Below are 23,972 nucleotides of genomic sequence, written 5' to 3' on the forward strand. Positions count from 1 at the left end.
ATCCTCTTTTTTTATGGGTTGTTGAACGGATTGGTGGGGTAAAGCAATTTGACAAAACTTAAATCCAAAATGGCGCCGACGAAAATTTGCCATCTTTTCGTCATGGGTGTCATTTTCATGGTTTTTGGGGTAGCTATTAACCAATATGAGGTCAAAAATAAAATCCAAGATGGCGCCGACGAAAATTTTACATCTTTTCGTCATGGGTGTCATTTTCATGGTTTTTGGGGTAGCTATTAACTAATATGAGGTCAAAACTAAAATCCAAGATGGCGCCGACGAAAATTTTACATCTTTTCGTCATGGGTGTCATTTTCATGGTTTTTGGGGTAGCTATTAACCAATATGAGGTCAAAAATAAAATCCAAGATGGCGCCGACGAAAATTTTACATCTTTCCGTGATGGGTGTCATTTTCATGGTTTTTGGGGTGGATATTACGCAATATGAGGTCAGAACTAAAATCCAAGATGGCGCCGGTGAAAATTTGACATCTTTTCGTCATGGGTGTCATTTTCATGGTTTTTGGGGTAGCTATTAACTAATATGAGGTCAAAACTAAAATCCAAGATGGCGCCGACGAAAATTTTACATCTTTTCGTCATGGGTGTCATTTTCATGGTTTTTGGGGTAGCTATTAACCAATATGAGGTCAAAAATAAAATCCAAGATGGCGCCGACGAAAATTTTACATCTTTCCGTGATGGGTGTCATTTTCATGATTTTTGGGGTGGATATTACGCAATATGAGGTCAGAACTAAAATCCAAGATGGCGCCGGTGAAAATTTGACATCTTTTCGTCATGGGTGTCATTTTCATGGTTTTTGGGGTAGCTATTAACTAATATGAGGTCAAAACTAAAATCCAAGATGGCGCCGACGAAAATTTTACATCTTTTCGTCATGGGTGTCATTTTCATGGTTTTTGGATTTAAGGGACCATAACTCACATAAATGCAATAGACCGTTGACTGACAAAAATTAAGCAAAAGTTCAATAGCAGTACAACTGTTGGTGTATTTTTGCATCATGTCTTATATAAAAATGATATATAGAGATTTTTATGATTTAATTTTTATTTTACTTACTTTCATCTAAAATACTGAACCCACCCCATATTCTCATAGCTCACTGTGGAGCCAAGATTTATTGTAATTATTAATAATATCGGAAATTACATAATTAGAAAATGTTTTGTTTGTTTTATTGTACCTACTTACTAATACAAACTGAAAATTATTTTTTTAAAATAGATACTTCAGCTTCATAATATAAGTATTAGCATAGAATAAATATAAAATTGTAAATGTAAAATGACAGGACCTCATTACTAAGATTTCGTGTTTTTATCTGTCACCAGGTATCTCATGAAACGTGATAGGTAAACAGTTAAAATTTTGAGAGAACAAATAAAAATATCGAGGTTAAGCATCGGTTGGCGCGGTCATAAATTGGATGGATGATCAATTTTTTTGCAATATCTCTTAGATTTTTTGTACGGAAAAAGAAACAGCGTGCTTAAATAGAATAACAAAAACGTTAACATCTTTGTTATTTTATTTTAGTTTAGTTACTTCTTTATTATTAAGAAAATTACACCTATGACGAAAAGATGTCAAATTTTCGTCGGCGCCATCTTGGATTTTGGTTTTAACCTCATATTCGTTAATAGCTACCCCAAAAACCATGAAAATGACACCCATCACGAAAAAAGTCAAATTTTCGTCGGCGCCATCTTGGATTTTGGTTTTAACCTCATATTCGTTAATAGCTACCCCAAAAACCATGAAAATGACACCCATCACGAAAAAAGTCAAATTTTCGTCGGCGCCATCTTGGATTTTAGTTTTGACCTCATATTTGTTAAGAGCTACTCCAAAACCTTGAAAATGACACCCATGACGAAAAGATGTAAAATTTTCGTCGGCGCCATCTTGGATTTTAGTTTTGACCTCATATTGGTTAATAGCTACCCCAAAAACCACCCACACTTGCAAATGTGTTTACTACGTAGGAAAAGTTCAGATTTAAGAGTATCCTAGGTAATGTGTTATGTGACGAATACCTATAATTTATTTCATTCCGACTATTTTTCGGAATAACATACATTTACTAAGAATTGTATACAATGCCGGATTTAATACAGTGCCGGTAACATCATATGTATGATAATAATTTTACATTTCTTAAAAAGCTTTGATATTGTATACAATTCATAGATTATTATTCAATGAAATAATGATGTAAAATAGTCACACTTTTTTAAGTTGTTTGAATATACTAACATACTTATTAGGATCGTACCTACTAATAAAAGTAACAAAATGAATTTTTAAAGTTCCCAGTAATCTTCTGGAATCAATTTCAATAAAAATACATAATATCAAAAATTAAAAATAATATCAAGTATGAAGATGGTCTATAAAATGGAATGCGCTATGTTTACGTGAGCGTGATATTGCCGCGAACAAAGTTACGTCGTTAGATACCTAAATTTGAGTAACGCAGATTTGTGACAGCGTCCTATTGTGTAAGACGTATAATAATGTAGAGTTATTTTAATGGCGTATTCGAATTACTAATTAGTAATTACAAAGTATACTACTAGATATTGCACTTCTCTCACGTAACGATATTAAAAAGTTAATGTATCACATCAAAAAACTATTACTGATTCAAATTTACTTTACTTTGAATCCCAATGAAGGCTGCTTATGAAGTAATTTACGTAATTTTCCACGGTAATACAGTTGGTTACCTAAAGATGATCAATAACTTAAGGACACTAAGCTCAAGGTATGTCACTAAATCGAATAAATCAGCCTTGATCCTGACATTAAAGAGCGCAGTGAATGAGGCCAAGCGGCGACCTCGCTCGACGCTTGCGCAACACGCAACGACTCATGACGGTAGGTACGATGCTTATAATTATTACGAAAACTTATTCCTTAGTAAGTGAAGAAAATGTTTTATTACGAAATAGATCACGGAATGCATGTTTTGGACGATTATTCTGGAGTAAGTAGATAGATGTTGAACAAAAAAGTGACTCTACAAAAGAAAAAATATATATTGTTGATTTATTAAATGAGTAATTCATTGGCATTATTGTGTGTTATTATTTCGATGGTTTATTTTATAGTTGTTATGGTCCCAAATATGTCTTATGTCTATGACTAAATTATAAAAAAGACAAAATTCGAAACCTATAAACAGACGCGAGCATGAGATAATGGAGATGTCGCACATAATGATACCTAGATCTTATTGTAGATATTAAGTACATTAGGTACACAAAATAATTTAGTTACAATAAATATTAAATTTATTCATAAGGCTCCAATGAGTACCTTCATTACTACAAAACGAAAGTTGGGTAGGTATTAGTCACACAAATAATAAATTTCAACTTTATCCGTATTTAATTAATCAATAAGTAGATCAGCTTATACAAATACATAGGTACATAAAATAAACAAAGCTATTTTCTTTTAAATCTGTTTTATTGAGAAAAAAAGGATTACAAGTGAATATTCGGATGAGATTTTAATGTAGGTTCCAGCACATTGATCGAACTCAAAAAATATAGCATCACGGAGGAATAGTAGCCTGCCTTGCGTTATATATTTATTCACATTTTGTCAAAATATGTTAGCTCATAAAAATGAATTTAAATTGTCCCATAAATCATTAATATTTCAGAAGTAAATTCCAATTTCGCGAACTATATTGCCACGTAAATAGCATGACATTTGAACGGTTAAGTTCAGAGGTCGAATGCTATAATTAGGTAAGTATATCAGTTTGCATCGTATTTAGGCCAATTTATGAACAACGATTAGAACAATGTTTTATTTATATATATAAGCGTAACAATGAATATAGTTATGTGTAGCTATAGGTAAGTAACAATAATATGTAGAGTTGCTATACCATTGCTTATACTCAAGAGTCTAGGTTATGCTATGTTATTTTTAAGATTTATGGAAATAGCGGTTTATATTATATTTTAGTCGATTAGTTGATTGAATTTATAAGTTTAATTAGCTTGAAATATGGTAATTTATTAGCATTATAAAGCCTTTGGTAGTTTTTACGTTATCATGTTTGAATATGGTTCATAAGCAGTTTTATCATTTAAATTTTGAAACCTTTTTCTAGTATAATAGTGTTTTCCTTTTCTGTTTAGTGTTTGATTGATTTATAGTCTTTATTAGTTATTATGTAGGTAATATAGTATTGACTCATTTCCGCCTTCGGCTTCGCTCGCTTAAAACTAAAACTAAAACTTAACAAAATCCGTTCCTTTAAATTTCAGATTATTTGTTATATATTATTTTTTAAGCATACGTCTTACCAGGGGGTAAGGCATAAAAGGGTTAAATTAAACCAAGAAGCGAAAAGATGTGTATTGCACGTGTTTCATACAATATGTGACCTTCAGTTTAATGAATCATCTTCATATAAATAACACTCAAGTGTTCTTCATGTGAAAGTAATATTTTATTCTCAAAACGGCTTTCTAGATATAAAATAGTCAATACAAGTCCGAAATTTAAATAATTTTAAGTTAAATCCCTATCTGATTTTGATGGAGATCCTGCTGAATCACGAAGCGCTCATATAATAGCTGGTTGTCACTTGGCTACTTGTACTTGAGTGTTCTAAAAATTAACTAAAAAATTTCCAAAGGCGACGTCGCATAAAGATTTTTATTATCATTATTTTATAAACAAAATCACTTCCACAACGACCATTATCTTCCAAACGAGTTGTCCCTGCCTCGTCTGCTTTCAAAGCTCGGTCCCGCCATACCCCTTTAAATTCATTACATAATTCAAAACGAGTGGAGGTAAACGTGGAGACGGATAATCGATTCCTCTTGACCCAAATACACCGGGTCAAAGCCACCTCGCCGGCCGAATAACAAGTTGGTCTTCGATTTATTGTGTACACTGTCTGTGAAACATAATCGGTTATAGGTAATCCCTTCCCGGGCTTCAGACTTATCTACCAGTTAAAGATATAAATGCTTATATCTACTTAAGACGATACACAAAAAAAAATCCACTGCTTGGCGGGCGGAGTCTAAGAGCGTATACGCATTATGCGGGTAGCCGCATTGCGGGTAGCCGTCCGTCTGACCGCAAGCACAATTATGTACGTAATATTCATTTCTATGCGCACTGCGATGCGGCTACCGCAGACCGCACAGTGCGCATAGAAATGAATATTACGTACATAATTGTGCTTGCGGTCAGCCGGACGGCTACCCGCAATGCGGTTACCCGCATAATGCGTATACGCTCTAATAGCTCGCTATCGCGAACGCGGGTGTGCGCGAAGTCATTCTTGCATACTCGCCGCGCTGCCGCTGGCCGACTCGGGACAAACATGTATGGAGTCGTCATACAGTTATAATATTGTTATACATATATTTAATTGTTGATTTATTGGTTTTATTTTCTTGCTTATAAACACAAAATTATCTTCTTTTTAACAACTACTTAGACATTATTAATAATTATTAATTATTATTATTTCGTAATGTTTACTTTATTACAAAATAATACAGGTTATAAATAATCTTTAAAATAACAAAAAATATTGTTACTTTGAAAAAATGAAATGGTACCTAATTACGCGGACTACTGAATTGATTTAGATAGAATTTGATGCTGACGTAGATATTACATCATGCCCAGAAATGAAAGGTACTATTTCTGAAAGAAGTTATAAACCCTAATTCTTCTCAGTCAAAGTCAAGAGTGGAAGATATCGCTAATACAGTAAAACTGATGCGAAACTTTGGATGTTAATTTGTATATTTTTTTGTTAGTTGTTACTTAATCACGTCAAGACTACATTACCAATTTTGATAAAATATAGCTAATTGCCTGGATTTACACATAGGATACTTTTTATCCGAACTGAACACTTCTGTGGGATAAAACAGGATTCACGATATAACCTAATTCCACGCGGGCAAAGCCGCGGTCGGAATGATATTTTTTTAAATAAAAAAATTGTTTAAAAAAAACACAAAATATATTGACGCATGTATTTATTTTTTGCACTCTATTATAATTGTAATTATTCATTACAAATAATCAAAATAAAATAGCCAGAACAAAGTTAGGCCCTGGTAGGATAGGTAGGCAGGTACAGCAATGTGAGACGAACACTGGCTTATTTATACCAATAATAATGTATTATAAACATTAAATTAAGTTTACTTTCTAACAACAAAAATACATAATATTAGCTAATGTGAAAACGAATCAACCAATCATCCCACAACAATGAAATGTGCACACAAATATTCATCCAAATCGGTTCATGTGATTAGGAGGAGTGACTGCAGCGCCATCCTCCGGGCCCAATTGTGTTTCCAGATCACCCAGGAACTCAATTTAATATACTTACACAAAATTTTTCGAAATGAAAACTCACATTACTATGTAAATATGAATATAAACCGGTTTTAGTACTAAGCAATTTCCCGCACAGGTGTAGTAAGTATAAATGAAATAAATATCAACATCAAATTCTTTATACAACATACTTACTTATCTACCACCTACTAAGAAATTCTTGAAATTTTTTCGTATTTTTTTAAAATATAATACTACTCCAACGAGCTCCTGTTCCATAATTCCATATTACGTCCACCATACTTCCACTAAGTTCACCATGATTTTTTATTTCTTTGCACTTTGTTGCTTTTTGCTAAAAATGGAATCATGCGATAAAACCAGTAGAGCGTTGATAACATACATTTTTGACTGAATAAAGGTACTTACGAAGGAGTGGGTTCACATTGTGAACAATCAGTGGGTTTATTTTCCTTCTGGATTCCGGATTTCTGAAAAGATTATTTATGCTATAAATGAAAAAATCTTACACATTCGTTATGTACTTAAAACAGGGGTACATATCAAACATCGTCTATAATACAATTATCATCAAATTTAAAATAAAACCAACTTACTTCATTAATTTGTTCCAATTGTAAGCATTATTTTTCCTCCAACCTTTATGTTTCTTCTTCTTATTTTCTTTATTGTCCCCATTTGTCTCATTTTGTCTTATCGTGTTGTCACCCTTTTTTACGATTGCGCGAGCGACACAAGTTCCCCGTGTGACGGCCGTAGCGGGAATGACTCGTGCAGCGATCGGGGTAGGAAGGTACAGGGCGGCTCTCGCTATATTGGCTGGTCGCGCGCTAATTTCAAGTATTTCTTGTTTATTTCAAAACCATCGCATATTTCAAAATTCTAAATCGGTAGACGTATAGGTTGTATATTTTATAGTTAATATCCAAAAAGTCGTAACTTTACGTTTGTTATTTTGAAGATGCCAGAGATTAAAAAAAAATAACAATGAGAACTTTGTATTTTTTTTCTATCGAGAAAATATCATGGAATCATGTTTCTAAAACGGTAGACGTATTGTGTGACTATTGAACTTTCTTGTCAAGAATTTTCATCACGACAACTTTAATAATATAAAAATTACGAAGGTTTAAAAAGGGCCGTAAATGTTAGAAAAATTAATTCATCACCTTAAAGGTTTTCGGGTGGCGTCGGCAGTAATAAGAGTGCTTCGCTGTTCTCTAAGCACATAGTTACTCTCTGAGTTCGATTGATCTCTTAGATCGATAGAATAGAAGCGGAAGGTTTCTTTTTAATTTTGTAAGAAATTAAAATAAAACCTTGTATTTTCATTTTATAAATTATAAGCATAGGTACCGATGAATATTATGTAGTAAGTACCTAGTTAGGTTAGGTAAGTCTTAAATTAAACCTTGTTTGTTAACATTAATTACCTACTCAACTGCCGACAGGAAGTAATAGATAGAGATAACACGATTTCGTTCTTCCTGCCTTCTTTGTAATCCGATAAAAATAAACAATTACTGCTCATCGTATCTTTTGATATAATTAATTTAAGTGCAAATCTATGTTTGTGTATTGGAAAAACCATACTTACTCTTACCGCACTGGATCACCAGCTACAATCTACATCTATCACTATTGTAATATAGTGCTATAACATCACACAATCTTAATTCGCGAGATCTTTAAAAATAAAAAGTAACGTTATTTTAAACCAAAATAAATATGTATGTGGACGGAGCACGCGCGCACGCTAACCCAATTCCGTTAGTATCTGCTTTCACAAACGCCGAGTTGCGTCACCGCTAACGGTACTGATGCGATCTGTGACATTATGTAATTAATTGTTCTACAGCCATTAGTTACAGTTATAAATGCGTTTAATTGGTGACTTTACACCTCTGTCACTGAAGGGTTTCCTTAGAGACGGGAAATACTCGTTTGAATGTGATAAAGAAAAGGCACGTAGAGCCTACGTAAGGTGGCGCTTACCGGTTTATTATATGAAGATTAAGTAAAACTTTTATACAGGTTTCATCATTCCATGCATTGCACTTTTTTGCCTTTGACCTAGCCGTATAATAAAGATTAACATATATTTGTGTGCCGAGCACACGTGTCAGCTTCTTTGGCGAATCCTGCCACGGATACCAAAATCGTCGCATTACTTCATGACCTGACGGTATCGCCATGACGCGACCATGAAATTTTACTCTCAAAGCGCCTAAAGAAGTTTCACTTCAAAAAATTAGTATCAATTGTGTTTAATCGCTCTATGTTCATAGATCAAACAGAAACAAAACTAATCAAACAAAATAAACATCCAAGGAGCAAGACGAAACTAATATTTAACTTGCTAGTTGCTACATTAACATCAAACTACACGTAATAAAGATGTCTCAAAAGTTTCTCGATCACTAATGGCTCTTTCATATTGTGAGCCAACAAAAACTTACTTGTTCCACTCTATTAACGTTATGTTAGATGTGAGATCAAACACATTTATTTATCCAGATTTAGTATTATATATTATTATGAAAATATATGTGTCAGAAATCATACTTTATAATTTATATGTAACTACCTACCAAATTCCGTAAATTAGTTACATAATTTACTATCTTTATTCTTTAACATAAACTTGATAAGAATCAGTCTGTTTTCCCCGTTACATTTTGCAGTGTCAACGTTTTTCATAGGTACAACCACAGATTAAAAATAATACTATAGTATACTAGGGTGCTACTCTCACTCCTCACCTTGCTACTGCAGTAGTAAGATCTATGGCTTTTAATTTGACTTAATTTCTTATTTTAATTCAAATTCGTTGCCTTGGTTCTTTAGAAGCTCATTCGTATTCAACGTTCCATTACCTACTCTTACAAAGTGGACCATTTACAAACGTAGTTTTTGATTATTCTAGAAAATATCTGATAAGAGACAATTTACTAACAAAACGTATTAATACCATATATATCTATACTAATATTATAAAGAGGAAAGGTTTGATTTTTTGTTTGTTTGTTTGTATGAATTGAATAGGCTCCGAAACTACTTGGCAGATTTGAAAAATTCTTTCACTGTTGGAAAGCTACATCATTTCTGAGTGACATAGGCTATATTTCATTTTCAAAAAAAATAGGCATCCTTACTAAAATTACGATAACGTAATCCAAGGTGTGAAAAAAATATCAAAAAACTACCTTACATCGCGTGCGCTGCGAAAACTATTGATGATAGAACAAAATGATATACTACATTTTTTTAGAACACACCATTATCTACAAAAAATCAGCGGCAGCATATCTCTAACTATTACAGTCATGTCACAATAAGCGTTTTTTTATTGAAAAAAAGAAATTAAAATACCACCGCTACAAAAAGCTCTTTATTTGTACCTTGGTATTAACCCTTATCAAAATAAACGATGTATTATTTAAGACTGTTTCAATATCTTTATATTACTTTTTGAATTATTCGATTCTGACAATCCATTCAAAAGATATCACGAGTTAAAAAAAAATTAAAAAATAAACTGTATTCGGCTAGCTATGCGTTGTAGGCGTCACTCGGGCAGGGGTACGGGAGGGGGGTTAAGATCACGAAATAAACTTGCCGCGCGGCTTACTCGCGCGGTCGGCTCCCTACGTGATGGACGTGTGCGGAATTTACGCTTGATAATAACCCATTTATATAAAACTAGCTTCCGCCCGCGACTCCGTCCGCGCGGATGTCGGTCTTCATATAAAAATGAATCCCAAAATGTGTTGGTAAGCGCATAACTTGAGAACGGCTGAACCGATTTCGTTAATTCTTTTTTTATTATATTCCTTGAAGTACGAGGATGGTTCTTATGTAGAGAAAACGTAAATATGTACCACGGGCGAAGCCGGGGCGGACTGCTAGTACAATATAATTATAATGATATTATTCATTACTAAACATAATCCCGGCAACTATGCTAATTGAAAATCCATCTTGCATATTGCAGTTACCAGCGCACCTGCTAATAATAATTGCTCTTAGAGTCTTAGATAATGTCAAAGGACCTCATAATCAGATCTTGTTGGGATCAAACTTCACCTGTACCACCTGCATATTATATAATAATACATATATCACATATAAATCTAAAAAAAATCCCCTTGTAAAAAGTAACCTAACTTATAGATAAGAAGCTAGAAGTTTCAACATTTCCTTGATTTTGTAGCCCTAGGATTTCATAAAATCACTATAATAGCCTTATTTCCCTGTGACATATATGCAAGTACATACCTGGAAGATGCCTTTACGGATAAAAGGCCCTTTTTTAAAAATGAAAGCTAGCAAGATCGATTTACCGCCCCCGTAGCTCCCTACACCTTGAAAAACCTCGGAGCCGTATCCTAGATTAAAATTGTATAATACCTACGTAGAAGAATTATTTTATTACGTTTAGCAACGAGTCTTTGAATGTCAATTAAGGTTCATTGAACTTAAAAATGGTTCAATGACTGATTGTCGCTTAATAATTGCGATAATGAAACAAAACGATCGATACACTTATAAAAATACCTACTATTTATGCAAATCATGTATACTTACATTATATTATAAACAGTTTACATTTGGGAAAATTTTATAATATGAATTCTCACCATATTATTAGTCGTAGAGGGAATAGTCATAGAATTATAGGTAATGTTGTTTTTAGGGTTCATGAGCCGTATTCTTAGGCCGTTAGGGGAAAAATTGGTACGATTCGCATTACGTTGTTGTCCGCCTGTCTAAACGAGAAGGTGGAGAAAAAATCAAACTTCTAAGCCAGCGCAATCAAAAGGTTTAAGTATGCTGAAAAATTTCGACATTTGCAAGGGACTAGGGAGTCAGTAATTATATAGGTATCGTATAGAATATAGATATTGTTCATCCACGATGATATATATATTGCAATGTCTGCATATTATGTGACAATTATTGAGTTTGTCGTCAGCGATATTGCACGACTCATGATGCGAAGCATCAGAGAGTGCTTTACGATCGAAAAATTTTTTTCGCCTCATTTTTGCAGCTATTCTTATTATTATAGCCTTGTTAGTTCACGGAATCAAGATATTTTGCATACTATTGTCGAGATAATTTAATGGAGATTAATCCCATACTTTTTAAAAATTGATTTACTTCAATAGAATTGGAAAAAAACACCGAAATAGGTCAAAAAATTTTCCTGTCCGTCATGTGTGAAACCTGAAAACACTATAACTTGTGAAAAAATCCATCATTTGAGTTAAATTTTTTTTTAAATATTCTAATCGACGATTGTAGGTCACTGATTGCGAATGTGAAATTAATTCAGTGTCGTTTAATTGCAATTAATAAAAAACGAAAACTACAATAAGTTTTTTTTATATTTCATAATTAAATGAGCATTAGGTATGAGTCGTGCACTTTTGGATTTTCCAAACTTTTTTTATTTGACTACAGCTATCTTTAGATTTGTGATTGTTGCTGCACTTTTTGTAATAACTGTTACCTTTGCATTACAGATATATTTCCTATGTTTTTTTATGGATTATTTGTTATGCTGGAAATCCTTACTAATATTATTCATGCGGCAGTCTTAGAAGAGACATACAGAGTTATTTTTGTATTAATAATATTGAAGGCAAAAGGCACATTCATTGATGCATGTATTTTGCACGTAGCATCAAAATATTCTACCTCTGTCAAGCTTCTAAGGTGAGCTGAGCCCGTTTAGGTGTCATTGTAGCAGTAATCGATCGGTCCCTTCCCCAACAGTATGGGACTGAAAAATGTATAATTTTGTTCAACGAGGGGTCTACACGATAACAAATTTATATGACGCAAGATTGCATTGCGAGACTTGCCTTTATAATGTAATGATGTATGTAAGTGGTACATATTTGTTTTTATAGTTTAGAGATTTTTTATAAGCTCGAAGGAATTAAAATTTCGAAATTTATTGTTTTAATTTAATTTATTAATGTATATTATTAGGCATTTAGATTTGATATTGGTAAGAGGTCACTAAGAAAATTCAAAGTTTTAATGAATATAACTCTCTTTTTGAAACGCATAATTAAATGTTGAAAGCTCCGTACATGTTGCAAAGAGCATAAGAGAAAGGAATTCAAAAAATTGGAAATTGTTATTTATTCTACATTTTTCAATACCACATCTCAACCACTTATCATAAAGATACGGCCGCAAAACATACTTATATAAGCCACATATAGAAAACATTTCCACGTGGAAACGCAATACAAAAACAAAAGTTCTCACGTGCGAGGAACAATGACTCGGAAAGTTGTGCGAACCACAACTAAGGAAAGTCGAGTGAATACACAGTCTATGCATACTGCAACACATCGAACTTTTAGCGAGCCTATAAATCATCTACGATAAAAAAAGTTTGTCTATCAAATAAACAGCATTCTATAATAGTGAAGAGAGCGGTTCCGACCAAATCGGCTCATTCGCATTCGCAACGGTCACCAAACGTGACATAATAATAAAGTTACTTGATCTTTATAAAGATTTTCCCTGTTTGTGGGACTTATGTGACAAAGATTACGCTTAATAGAGATGCCAGAGTGGCACTCGGGGACTGCCGCGGTACAGCTATTGCATGCTATGCCTTCAAGCCACACCTCCGCCCGTCGAGTGGGGAGCGTGAGGTTTTTTCGTTACGGAATTTCTCGTTTCGGTCCCCGCGCTCAAGGCCCGCGATAGAAGCTATGCAATAGCTTAAAAAAAATTGACAGTCGGCTACTTTAAAAACATTGAAAAATAAGTTGGACAATATGCGTACATCCTATAACGCTATTTTAGCGTCGTCCGTAAGACGTCTGTTCACTACTTCATAGCAATAATATAGTATGTAATAGCAAAGTCAACTGATAGCTGGAAGGCCAACCGTCGGACAATCTGTAGCAATGTTGGAATGGTTGCTATGTCGGTTCCAATATGGTTGGCACCAACCGAATCGGAGCGTCTGTATATGCTATATAAAATGGCTCTACAATAACATTTATGAAGACGATACACATGTCATTAGGAAAATAAAATACACTGTGAATACACCCATATATCTTTCTCTTTCCCATGCGAAGCACACTTCGCGAAACCGTGATCCGTAGCAAAAACTCGTAGAGAAATTTCCTCCACGCTAGCGTTATAGCTGCATGCAAATCGTTTTAACTATAACGGACTATTATTGCTTACCGTTGTTTTGTTCTAAGAGCGAATGAAAGTGGTAGCTTTATGGATTCCTGTATTATAAATAATTTTTATAAAGAAAACACCCGCCTATACTAATTACCTACTATAATGGTAGTATGTATACGTAATGCGTATGTTATAAACATAGAACTGCATTAAATTATAAGATGTATTTCCACAAAATCTAATTCGTGATTTATAATTTCCAAGTTTTTTTCTCTTCATGGCAAGAAGACGTGACTATTTGCCAGTGTCAAGTAATATCTATATTATCTGTGGTCCAATTAAAAGGACTAATCTCGAGGTTTTTATTAAAAGTATTCCTCACAAATTATTCTATTTTAGTTTCCATTCCAGTTCTCATCTATGCGAGAACGATCCTTTTTTACAGACAAAGAATCTTGTAAGTTGTAACAGATCGTGCGGTCGATATCATAACTCAACGTTTATACAGGAATAGATTACTTACAGCTTACAGAGAACTATTATTACTTATTATAATACTAGCTAGTAGCTAGATCATGAACGTCTCGATTACTAATCATTTTTGTATTACCTACAATCACAATCTACAATTTTCAAAATAAGGTCTTCAATTGTTTTTTTTTACAACAAATACGCGACGCTGTGGGAATTTCGCTAATTAATAAAATTATTCATCATGAATTGATTTTTTTAGATAATTTTTATTTTTGTTAAAGTGGTTTATTATCATTTGAATGTAATTTAGGCACTTGAAAGCGTTTGTAATTTGTATAAGGATAATTTTCGAAGTTTAGATGGTAAAGAATCAGTTTGAATCGTTTCAAAATATGTTTACGAGGCGTAAATAATTTCCATATCTCATATGTTTATGTAATAAGAAATGTAATACAGTCTCTATATTATCAAAGGTTATTATAAAAATAAAATATATTTTATCTTGTTCAGGGCTCTACCACATTACCTTCACATTACATACACAATATGGCTCTACCATTTCATATTTAAGGTATATAAGCTTGCTATGATTTTTTGTAGTAAGTAATAAATATTTGAACTTGGACAGGTTGATCTGGAATAAATAGTCCGAGATCGCAATATACATAATTATTATTTATTTGTTTGTTTCATTTTCAATGCTCATAAATAATTTATTTACTTGTACTGCGTAAAAATAACAAATTGAATAATAACTTTAAAATGATTATTATAATTTGATGCCGTGCATTCTGAAGGATTGGTTGTTTCATGTTTGCAACATAATGAAGGAACGGTACAAAATAAAAATATGTGACAGGTACGAAGTACGAACGGTACAGGATAAGGGCAAGATCCGCCCGGGAATGTAGAGTTGCTAACTAAATGAAGCTTGGCGAGAAAATAAAAAATGTGTTATTTGCGTACGTTATATCATAATTTATCTGTTTTTCACTACTAATAGAACCAACTAAAAAAATGACATTATTGATTATGTATTAGTACACAAGTCGAGGTATGTCGATATCGACGTTCGTAAACTTGTTTCTATTGCACACATCTATCACTTAATATAAGTGAAAATGGTTTATTGGTAGAGGTTGATCATATCGACTTCCCCTGGTTTCCAAGGCCTGATATCATGGCAACGAGACAGGAGGATAAACGGTGGCAACTCGGTTCATATCGTATCCCATCGGCCTTCTTCGCTCCCCCCTCTGGACATGATTACGCAGCCTCGCGAGAGCGAATGAGACCTCATCGCCCCTCTTCTGCCCGCCTTGGGCCAATCGCTCCGTTGTCGGCACATATTTGTAGAGCAGTCTTTTGTGAGGCGTTATCGAGGACACGTGTGCTGTTCGCGCTACGTTTTTCAAAGCGACTTTCAATTTGTGTACTCTTCGAAACTAGTTGAATATTCACAAAACTTTGCAGTTCTATCTGTGTGCAATTAGTGACGGACTGATGGAAATTTAGTGTTCGATAAGTTACAGTGCTTGTGATAGCGATACTGACGTGCCCAGTTCGTTGGCGTCAATCCACTAATTCTCGCGAGGTAAATGCTGAGAACTGTACGCGCAAGAACGATCGCATACGTGGAAGGAAACCGGACTGAGGTATAGTACTTTTGTACGCTTATTTTTTCCAGAACTGCTGATTGGAACGCTCAGCGAAGCGAATAACGATATTAAAGTAGAGGTACCGCACTTTCCCGTTATTCTTTGTAACGTTGCAAATTTTCAAACTGGGGTTTTGTTATTCCAAAGTACCTATAGTAGATACGGTTTGTCTACTGACGAGTTTTAGTGAATCCGAATATAAGGAAATCTTGGCTTGTTACTTGTTTAGTATGTTTCAATGTCAGTGTATCGTATCATGTGGTCGCGTACGTATGCGGAAACGTACAACTTCAGATACCTAACGTAAGTACCTAACGTAGGTAACGTTTTGATTCTTCATCTCACAAAAAACATTATTAAACGTCCTATTATTTTTACTACTTCCATTTGTTGATATTAAAAATGTTATCATGCGTTTTCGTGAAATTTTTAGGCTTTTATATGTTGTTTTTCTTTAATAATATGAGATTCGAGATACGAGATAGAGTTTACTTGGGTGGCCATTCTCCGTAAAAGTACATTGTAAAAGTATCTTCAGTTTTAATTCAAAATAAATTACTTACAACAATATTTTTATAAACCTGTAGTTACGTTGTCCTAATTATTGGGTTTATTTTATGTCATAATTATCCCTTGTTATATTTATTCTTACTTTCCCAAGAGGACACTCGGTTTTCATTTCGTAGCTCAATAAAATTATCATGTCGGGTCTCGCCTTTTGTTGATTGTATATTTTGTTTTAAATCATCTATATTTAGCTGTAGGGCGAATGCGTGCGGCAGACTAGTCGCACCGCAACTCGCAAGTAGGTCGCGATTCATATATTTTATCGAAGCACTACCTGCGCACAAGCACGAAATTTAATAATACCTACCTACAGCACTTAATTATCAAGTTACAATCACGATAAATTTAAGACGTTTTATTATTTCGTGGAAATCTAAATAAAACAGGTGAAACACCGGGAATGTGCGATGCGCCGGAAGCTTTTGTGATTCATGTACGCATTTCGCGGTTTTTTTTATTTGTGCATTTATAAGAAAGGTGTAACGCGGATTTCGCAAATTTGTGTAGGTTTAAAATCAACTGACAGCTTTTCTCCATTCTCAATTTTCAATGAAAAGAGCAACTAAACGTCGCTCGCGAAAGGTTAACGCGAAATGCGATTCCCATTTGTGTCTATTTGGCAAAAGTAAAGAAAGGGCGCCGATAGTGAATGACCGAAATATTGCGTGAAAGATAATTTTCCCCGCAGTTAGAGTGATGTCGTCAGCTGATAGGACGGGGTTATTGCCCTCGACTTTGTATCGATGTCCGCGCACTTATAATATGTTCGAGGTTGGGGGTTATCGGGACATTTTTAAAAACCAATACGAAACGGCTCTTATGCGTTCTGACTTGTCGCGCCCGATTTTTTGTGTTTCATCGATGCGATTGGATGCGAAGATCGATAACATTGTAAAATAAAACCTTATCTACCATATTATGCTTGTGCCGCCTTTGTAGAATGTAAATGATTCGATTTAAGTGCGTATGATTTATGTATTTGTGTTAATGAATCAATGTTTTCATTGTTCGTACGATATTTTTGTAACTACATACTCTAAAAGAGCAGGGCTGTAGTAACAGAAATAATAATAATTTGGAAAATCCAAAAGTGCACGCCTCATAATTTTTTTTTAATAAATATTTATTAATTATTATTTTTGTTTATTTAATAACAATTAAACCACATCGAATCAGACCCTGAAAAATGAAAGGGTTCTATTCCTGAGCATACTCAAGCGTAAGAGAAAAAAAAAGACTCGATTAGTAAAGTATTTCGGTCGCTATCGTGTTAACAAGAAAAAGGATCCGCACATACAGACACACGGACGTCCAAGACAGAACTTTTTTAAACTGTTTTTTAACTAGTTTAAATAACAAAAATGACATCAAAAATATCATGAACGTTAAAAATAGTGTTTTTTCTTAATATGTGTGTGTATGTATTATCTTACAAGTGCAATGTATGATACATAAAGACATTTTAAGTTTGAAAAATCAGATGTTTTGCGCGAAGTGACAGTAGTACTTACGAAGTAACTATTCTCTAATCTGTGGTAGTACCCACCTCAACGCTTCGCTTATGAGGCGTGCAATACATTTAAGAACGTAAATCAATCTTTATTGGCAATAGTGTTGACATTTAAACAGAGCAAGCAGTAAGCCATTGCTAATAAGTAGGTAATAAGTAATAACTATAAGTGAAGGAGCATTTCAGCTTGAACGAGAAGCCATGTCATTTAAAAAACAATGTAAATTCTTAATATGCATGTCAAATTGCATAATAAAGTACCTATAATAGGTAATTAATACCTATTAACAAATAAAAGCTTACTTAGCTCATCGATATAAATATCGACAATCGACATGTCGATCACAATTTAGGTATATTATATATTGCGCTATATTTTTCTTTTTTCCTAAAACCTTATTTTTTGCTCACCCACCTCCTTTTAACGTCTCTCCTTACTTATTACATACGGTGGCCTGGAAGAGATCGCTACCTAGCGATAAGGCCACCGTTTGTACAGATTATTTCCTATTAGCTGTACTTTATGTGTCTCTATTTCTTTTGTGTGTGCAATAAATAATTAAATAAAATAAATAAATATATTATACCTAAATTGTGATTTGGAAACCGGTTTTTATGTGCTTTTTTAGCTAGGTATAATGTGTAGAAAATAGTAATATAATAATAAAAACAGCAGGCAACTTACATGCAGGTACAGAGTAGGTAGGGTATGCTTAGGGTATATGTATAAACTCGACCTCCGATTAGTCCCAAATTTTGAAGTCTTCAAAGTTCAGACATACTTAATTTTAAAGTTCAAACACCGCCGACCTGCCGAGTTAAATTGGATCGATATTATTTTCGAGACGCAATAAATTGCTTGCAATTTTTGTTCAAACATGAAGTTGTAAGTCTTTACGGTAGCCACGAAAACTAATAATACCTAATTAAGTAAGCGAATGCAGCGTGTTATAAAGCATGGAATTTATTTGTATATTCAATTTCAATTTTATTTTTAACATCATTCGATATTAAAAGAACAGCCGTAATGAAATGTCGGCGTATCCAGTTATTGTTTAGAAATTGCTTAAGCGCAATACGGAACCATTGTCAAACAGGGGATGTCGTAAAAGGAAACGATCGTTTGACAGGGAGGCGTGAGGTCATTCCCGCCCCAAGGTTAGCCATTCGGTAATTGAGTAAGATTGCCATCTCCATGAATCATTTCTTCGTCGACGTACAACATGATTTATAGCTATGCGCTATATTAGTTACACTGTTCTAATAATCTAAATAGTTTGAATTTATGGCGTTATAGTTTAAAAGGCTATTCAGAGTAAGAACTAAGAACGTTAAAATTAGATTTGTTTGCTGCCGATTCAAATTAGGACTCTTAGTTTATGATTTTGCTTCATTTTCTTTGCACTCTTTTCTCGAAATAATTTTGTGAGTAATGTGGAATTTCCATATGGTAAATAATTAAATATATACAGGTGTCCCACTATTGGTATACTAAGCGCGAAGGGACTTATAGTTTTGCATATACTGATCACGTAAAAAATACTTATACAACAAAATAACGTCAAAAATTTTTTGCTAAATTTTTCCTGAAAATCCATGTTTTCTTCTCTAGCTTCGCGCAGTCTGCATATACCGCTTCTCTGATGTGAGCATTTTGTCCATGAAAACATAATCTTAAACGATAGCTCACGTGCTGGTGGCAAAAATGGGTGGGTTGCATGTTATGGGTGTACACATAGAGTTTTAAGAATTCATCTATTTGAAAAAAAAAATGCGTTTGGAATTTTTTAAGTATTTTTTACGTAATCAACGTATGCAAAACTATAACCTCCTTTGAGCTTAGTATACCAACAGTGGGACACCCTGTATATACTTACGGTATTTATACCGAAAAATTTAAATTTATTCTCATATTTAAGTTACGAGTAATTAATAACGATCATTTCAAGGTGACATAGTGCCATTGTCCATTACCTACAAAATATATGAATAGTTGAATAATAATTAATAATCAAAAGTTTAAAGTGGACATTTCTGGCTCGCTTTTTATACGCAAAAGTAGATATAAAATATAGGGATATTATGAATGTATAATATAGTATGAAGGTGGTGGTTGGTGACCTCGTAAGAACGGGGAAGTAATATTCGTGTTTTATAAGGTTAAGTTCATTGCTCCCGCTCCTTTTGCTTTTTTTCGTTTTATATAGAACTTGTAACTTACCAGTTTTTATAACTTGTACTGATCTGTCTTTAATTTTATCAGCAGCCAACTATTTCTACATATTTATGTAGCGACTTTGTAGCAGGAATTAAATACGATTATTTCCGTAAAATTAAACAAAATTGGATAATTTTGACCTTTTAGAATTAAAGTGGTTAACATAATGAGGTCTTTTTTTTATTAGTACTAATCTCGACTACTGTACCTACTTCTTTCAAACTCTAAATATACATAAACTAGGTAGGTACTAGGTAGTTACCTAGTGTTAATTATTTCAAAATAAGTGTGTCTCATTATTTATCAATAAACTACCTACGATTTAACTGTGAAATCTATACTAATATTATAAAGCTGAAGAGTTTGTTTGTTTGTTTGAACGCGCTAATCTCGGGAACTACTGGTCCGATTTAAAAAATTCTTTCAGTGTTAGATGGCTCATTTATCGAGGAAGGCTATAGGCTATATATCATCACGCTACGACCAACAGGAGAGGAGCCACGGGGGTGAAACCGCGCGGAGCGGCTAGTAATTTAGAGGTATAAATTATAATAATCATCAATGCCTCTTACGTGTAAATGTCGGTAAAAAGGCTCTACATTTTATTTTCAGGTAAACTGTACAGGTATTCTTTACAAATATATTTAATGCAAATAATCATAAGAAATAAACTAGGTACCTACTAGTTTACTTACAAAAACAAAATGCAAAATAATTAGCCAAAAATGAAATATGTACACGATTCATTAAAATTTTGATCGTAGCATACTCCATTTTTAAATCTTATTCCTGATTCTAGAATTTTTACATTAAATCCTGGAGAAAACTTGAAGACATTGAAAAATTACTTACTAATAAAAAAAAGAGTAGGTAAGTACTTATATTTTATGGCTGAAGGCCAAAAATATCACGTAGCTTTTCTGTCAGCCCTGAAAAATAAAGAAAACTATTTATAGCAAAAAATAAATAATAATACACAGATGGCATGATATCTCAAGTTTTACCTCACCAATTCAATTTATATAGTTTTCTAGTTGTACTTACTGGTTCAATGCAACTGGTTCTCGCAACTTTCCCTCCCATGTAGTGAGCGAATCGATTGGATCGTGAATAACTGCATTTTGCTTGTACTTACGCGTGAGATACATCGACTTCTTTTTATCGATTTTTAAAAAATGTATTTATGTATACATGTACATGTATGTATTGCGTATAAAGTTTACTTTTCTATTAAGTAACATTTTTCTTACCTATCTATTCACTTAATCTAGGTATAATTTATTCAAACATGTTATACAAACCTTACTATGAATTGTATTTTTATGAGAGTATTATGATACTTATCTAACAATAAAATATGGGCAAATATAAATTAAATTATCATTTATATATACATATTATATTATATACATACCTATACATATATTATATCTTATTTATTATCACAATTCATATTATCATCTTGCATATTATCATAATTCATAATGTTTATTTTATGTCAATATACTAAAAGCTTTCAAAGTATATTTTTAAAACGATCTGTAAAAAAACCTGCTAATAATATGCCATTGACATGCTTAGTGTTGATTTCAAAACCTTACCGGTTTCGTGATCAATATAAATTTAAATTAATAACCATTGCCATTTGATATTTTTGCATATTTCGCATAATGTTACAAAAATTTGGAAATGCAACGCTGATTAGCAAAACGTTTTCTCTATGTAAAGACGCGCGTGTACCTATACCTACCTACCACCACGTGGAATTTTATTAAATGTAAATAAAATTAAGTAGTAAAACAATTGTACCTACATATTATTTTAAATCTAACAAAAATATAATGCTCATAAGTGCAATAATGCTATATGTGTCGTCAGTCGTCACCCCTCAACGATTCTACTAGCGCTTCATCTGCGACTTTGATTTCCGCTATTATTCTAATGTCTAAAACCCACATCAAATGATCAAACCTCATATTAACATTATGCAATAGCATATACAATATATAACCAAGAAGAATTTGGTGGCAATGCGGCCGCAGTACAGCTACGACTTACACTTTCACCCGCGGCCATCTTGTCGATGGCCATGCCGTGCGCACACACAGCGCGCGAAGAATTGGCACACGCCTCTACACGCACGTGATCTCCATTATGCTAGGTGATACCAATTGTTTTTGCGTATACGAATTATTGGTATAAATTAAGAGTACTTACCTTATAACGTATTCGCTAGATATTTCATCATTCATAAATAAAAAGATAATCATAAATAATAGATATGTAAATGATATTGCTTGTATTTAGTACTAGCGGTCCGCCCCGGCTTCGCCCGTGGTACATATGTATTTCGCAATAAAAGGTAGCCTATGTTCTTTCTCAGGGCTTAAAGATTATCTGTGCCAAATTTCATCAAAATCGGTCCAGAAGTTTATGCGTGAAAACCATACATACATACATACATATATAACGGAACGTCGGAAGGCTCGGCGGTATGATCTCCGTTATCAGACATAGCGGTGGTTTAGTAGTGATGGAAACACCGAAATAAACTCACTATTTTCTCAAACGCCAATCAGATAGTTTATTAAAGTTTACAGTACTTCACAATTTTGCGTAACAATCAAGATGGAAACAGATTAAGAGCCAATAGGTTAGTACGCGTGCGCCTCTGTGCACAACTGACAGTAGAATGTCAGCTGTCACCATCGTGCCAACCCACTACCCTATTCGGGACTACCCGCTCTTATTTTTATCATGTCATGTGTCTACCTTACTTCACAATATTTTCATTACTGGCAACCCAACATAATACTTTGACATTGACAATCAAAACAAACAATTTAACTACGTGAAATCAACTATGCTAGATAATTATTATTTAGTATAGTAATTATCGGCGCGCCGTCACGGCCGTCCTGCATATTCACACGTCCTCGTGTGTGGAGTCATTTCGCTCATCTTCGTCATCTGTAAACAGGCAAACGAGAATGGTTTACATCAAGCACCGCTTGGGCATCCTGACCAAAGTGGGTCACACTCAAAACTAGGCACACAGTTCAAAAGCGCAATATAAGTCCAATTACGTCACATAAGCTTAATTACAAACTACGCAATATTTTGAGTGTCACACAGACTATAAATCGTCATAAGTTATCACACACAGCCTACAAACTGCCACACAGGCTCCAAGCAGCCACACAGGCTCCTAACTGCCACACAGGCTCCTAACTGCCACACAGGCCCATTACTGCCACACAGGCTCCTAACTGCCACACAGGCTCCTAACTGCCACACAGGCCCCTTACTGCCACACAGGCTCCTAACTGCCACACAGGCCCCTTACTGCCACACAGGCTCCTAACTGCCACACAGGCTTCTAACAATGCCACACAGGCTCTTATCTGCCACACAGGCTCCTATTTGCCACACAGGCTTCTAACACTGCCACACAGGCTTTTAAAATACCACACAGGCTCTTAAAATACCACACAGGCTCTTAAAATACCACACAGGCTCTTAAAATACCACACAGGCTTGCAACTGCCACACAGGCTACGCATCGCATAATTATGAAAAGCCACACGGGCTTGTATTCGCCACTTAGGCTAACTGGTACTACCAAAATAGTGATAAACTCTAAAGATAACTAATTAACTCACCATTGCCGTCACTGGCGCATTCTGACTCGGCCTGGTTGACAGGGACTTCTAGCCCAGCGCTAAACTCCAAGGAAACATAACACTCAGGCATAGCACGAGTAGATCTCTACTTACCATTATGTCATGCGAAATACTACTATCCGGCACTATATGAAACAACAACTTTACCGTATAGGCTTGAATCGAGACCGTTGATAAAATTTGGGTGTTACAATGTATACTAGCGTTACCTAGCCACAGCAATGTCACTGCAACATAATATGATCTTTTACCAGAAAGTCGTTCTGCTAAGCTCTGCCTTATCAAAGAACATTCGACA

The 23,972-nt window shown here is 34.1% G+C and overlaps 1 protein-coding gene and 1 long non-coding RNA gene across 3 annotated transcripts in view; one reads left to right on the forward strand and one right to left on the reverse strand.

The window, feature by feature from the left end:
• Window positions 1–6,046: 6,046 nt before the first annotated feature.
• On the reverse strand, window positions 6,047–7,434 carry LOC149485356 (uncharacterized). Its single transcript, XR_016316141.1, has 3 exons — window positions 6,991–7,434; window positions 6,803–6,864; window positions 6,047–6,728 (listed from the first exon to the last, which is right to left on the reverse strand). It is a non-coding gene; the product is annotated as an uncharacterized LOC149485356 (long non-coding RNA).
• Window positions 7,435–15,385: 7,951 nt separating this feature from the next.
• Window positions 15,386–23,972, forward strand: part of LOC149485357 (uncharacterized) — a 50,799-nt gene continuing 42,212 nt past the window's right edge. For both annotated transcript variants that reach the window (XM_089700157.1, XM_089700159.1), the window contains exon 1: window positions 15,386–15,693. The gene's annotated coding sequence lies outside the window, so the exon portion shown is untranslated. The remainder of the gene's footprint in view (window positions 15,694–23,972) is intronic.

This window comes from Colias philodice, chromosome 10 (assembly GCF_061535455.1).
Source record: "Colias philodice isolate Cphi_HAF_F1 chromosome 10, ilColPhil1 Martin Lab GWU primary, whole genome shotgun sequence".
Classification (NCBI taxonomy): domain Eukaryota; kingdom Metazoa; phylum Arthropoda; class Insecta; order Lepidoptera; family Pieridae; genus Colias; species Colias philodice.